This window comes from Chanodichthys erythropterus, chromosome 4 (genome assembly GCF_024489055.1).
Source record: "Chanodichthys erythropterus isolate Z2021 chromosome 4, ASM2448905v1, whole genome shotgun sequence".
Classification (NCBI taxonomy): Eukaryota; Metazoa; Chordata; class Actinopteri; order Cypriniformes; family Xenocyprididae; genus Chanodichthys; species Chanodichthys erythropterus.
In genome coordinates this window covers 36,323,988-36,327,591 of record NC_090224.1, presented here as the reverse complement: position 1 = coordinate 36,327,591, position 3,604 = coordinate 36,323,988, and the positions used below count along the sequence as shown (strand labels likewise).

General features: G+C 37.8%; 1 long non-coding RNA gene across 1 annotated transcript; it reads right to left on the bottom strand.

The window, feature by feature from the left end:
* Positions 1-373: 373 nt before the first annotated feature.
* LOC137018768 (uncharacterized) lies at positions 374-3,366 on the bottom strand. The gene is made up of 3 exons (XR_010894938.1): positions 3,088-3,366; positions 1,813-1,889; positions 374-707 (listed from the first exon to the last, which is right to left on the bottom strand). It is a non-coding gene; the product is annotated as an uncharacterized lncRNA (long non-coding RNA).
* Between the last annotated feature and the right edge of the window lie 238 nt (positions 3,367-3,604).

Below are 3,604 nucleotides of genomic sequence, written 5' to 3'. Positions count from 1 at the left end.
AATCACAAACACACTGACAAAGTGCCCAGAAAAATCTCATGTCCTCACAGGTGTCACACTGCCCTCTAGGGAATGAAAGAGGAAATGCATGCACTGCATCCAACATTCACATACACACTAAAAACTCCTGGGTCAAAAATAACCCATAATGGGTTATTTTTGACCCAAATCCTGGGTTAAAAAGGGACCAACTAATTTCTGGGTTATTTCAACCCAGAAAAATGGGTTATTCTTTTTGACCCAACTTCTGGGTTAAATACCTGACCCAAATTTTGGGTTAAAATAACCCAAAATTGTAGTTAATATAACCCAACTTTTGGGTCAAAAGAACAACCCCAATATCTGGGTTGAAATATCCCAGAAATTAGTAGGTCCCTTTTTAACCAAAGGTCAAAGGTCAAAAATAACCTAACTTGGGTTACTATGCCAGTATGCCTTATTTCAGAAAATAAAACTTCAGAAACTTACACACTTCAAGCACTTTTACATTTTTATTGCATTAAATTAAATTAAACTCTACACACTTGGACCTATTTATCTTAGGTCACACTGTAATAACATTAGACATTAGAAAAAATAGAAAAATAAACAACTCATTTTCTCTCAAACATTTGACAACATTCAATAACTGGATTGAACTTGAGGGACAAGATTTTTGATAGTGTCCTCATCTAAGAGAAGAAATGCCTCCTCATCTATGTCTTCACCTGAAAGACAGAAAACAAGACACACATGAGTATTGTTAATAAGTCGAGACAATTGTGAACCACTCACCAGACACTCTTTGATTATCAAGCTAATAAATAATCACTCTTAAGGGAATGCTGTTGGTTTTTTTTTTTGTTTTGTTTAAAAAAAAAAAAACGTGGCCCAATTTGCTAGTTAACTAATGTGGTTCTTTTGCAGCATTACCCATTTTGTGTGAATGACAGTCTATACTGTCCATCTTTTCTTTCATTAACAAGTGTAATAATGACATTAATGCAAAGGTGAATATCTGGCCCATTATTATGCATAACAGCTTAAAGACAAGGCACAAGTATCTTTTAACTATAAGGGTTATTATAGAGATGCATTCCCCACTGTCAAAGAAGTTGTGACTGTCACAAAATCTTACACTGACACATTTAAGCCATATTCAAGAAAAATATTTAGGTATAGAGAGATGATATGAGGGCAGTTAAAGGGATAGTTCACCCAAAAATGAAAATTTGATGTTTATCTGCTTACCCCCAGGGCATCCAAGATGTAGGTGACTTTGTTTCTTCAGTAGAACACAAATGATGATTTTCAACTCCAACCGTTGCCGTCTGTCAGTCTTATAATGCGAATGAATGGTAACACAATTTATAAGAGTCAAAAAATATGCTTAGACAAATCCAAATTAAACCCTGCGGCTTGTGACGACACATTGATGTCCTATGACACGAAACGATCGGTTTGTGCGAGAAACCGAACAGTATTTATATAATTTTTTACCTCTAAAACACCACTATGTCCAACTGCGTTCAGCAATCGCTTAGGTTTCTCACACAAACCGATCGTTTCTTGTCTTAGGACATCAATGTGTCGTCACGCGCCGCAGGGTTCAGTTTGAATTTGTCTAAGCATATTTTTTGACTCTTATAAATTGTGTTACCATTCACTCGCATTATAAGACTGACAGACTGCAACGGTTGGAGTTGAAAATCATCATTTGTGTTCGACTGAAGAAACAAAGTCACCTACATCTTGGATGCCCTGGGGGTAAGCAGATAAACATCATATTTTCATTTTTGGGTGAATTATCCCTTAAAAGAGTAAAACGCTCACCTCTAAAATTCTCTATCAGCCCAGACATCCGCCACTCAGTTAGCTTATCAGCGACAAAGCTGTCCATTTATAATGACCTGAAGAAAACATAGCAATAGAGGTTAGCAACAATTTGAAGACTTGAAACGCTTCTTTAACTCTCACTACTTAAGACAGTAGGGCACTGTATAATATGATAAGCACAGCGCAGCTGGTTAACATAACTATTGTGTAGCCTCGTCGCTCTAGCCGCGGCTAAAGGGGGTCGCACACCGGAAGAGAAGCGTATTTAAAATTCAAACACATTATTCTCTATGAGTGTACACACACCGGCGGCGCCATTCGGCGTCTGTCCGCGGCGCCCAGCAACGGTTCGGGACCTTGTTCAAAATCCTGCAGCGCCACAGAGCGCCATGTACATCGATTTATATTAAATTTACACTTATTTGTCTCAAATCGTCGTTAATGTATATACTGACTTCACCATGTGCTGCAATATAAATTTAGTTTTACATTAATTTACAGAAATCAGCTGCTTGAATGAAAATTGCTGATGTTATTGGATTTTCAGGTGATATTCTCAATTCATTCAGTTAACGGACGCTCTGAGGTAAAGTGTTCAGACTGCAGACTCAGCAACGGTTGTATTTAATTATACAGTACAATCATAACATACTACTGACATTATCTTAATTTCATAATGTCCTAAAACATAAGAATATTGCTGGCCATAAACTGAGAAAGTACGCGATACCTTGAGTTGTCCTAGACGCGGCGCAGCGCGGCGCTTCTCGTCCGGTGTTCGACCCCCTTAACGCGGCATGAAGTCGCCACTAGCTGCACTGTGCTTATCGTATTATTACCAGTATTATAACAATGAGATAAGTACAGCACAGTTTATGAAAAATAGAATTTAAAGACCGTGTAAAGTGAATTCAGTCATTTTCTTCTAAACACATTAAATAGATCATACGTTTCTCGATGTGTAAAAAGCACAACCATTTTGACACCTAATTTCATGAACTTATCGTTATTTTTAATCATTCAAATTTGGCTGGGTGGTTAATAACACTTTCTTATTTAGTCTGACAAACTCAAAACACATATTTATTTTGACTTTACACGGACTTTAAACCTAGTTAGATGTTGTCGCGATATCCGTGGGCGGCTACGTGCTAACCACAGAATTACCACGGTAAGCCATGGTCATTTTTTCAACAGATGGTGCTAAACTAGCAACGGGGACATGGACACAGAAAAGTTTACGTTACATTGACACTGAAAATACTTGCTTACCTTGAACACGCGATGAAGTTGCACCGAAGAAGCCCAGGCCAAAACGGATCGAGTGCGTTCAAGTTCAAGTGACGGTTGTTTCAAACGACTGTTGTGAGAAAATTCCAGAACAACAGCGAGGGCGGGGGGAAGGGGCGTTAACCCAGAACATGGGTTACTCTTTGAAAAATAACCCAGAAACCTAAACAACCCAGGAATTGGGTCAAAATATTAGCCCTATAACCCAGAAAATGGTTACTCTCTGAAAAAATAACCCATAATTTTAACCCAACACAAATAACCCAGAAAATGGGTTAAAGAAATAACCCAGGAGTTTTTAGAGTGTACACACATACGCACACACACACACACGCACACACACACACACACACACACACACACACACACACACACACACACACACACACACACACACACACACACACACAATAAAAAAGTAAAATATACTAAAATAAAAAGTAAAATAACAGTTATATATATTCAATTTATTAATCTGTGAAAAAATGCGTTAAAAAAT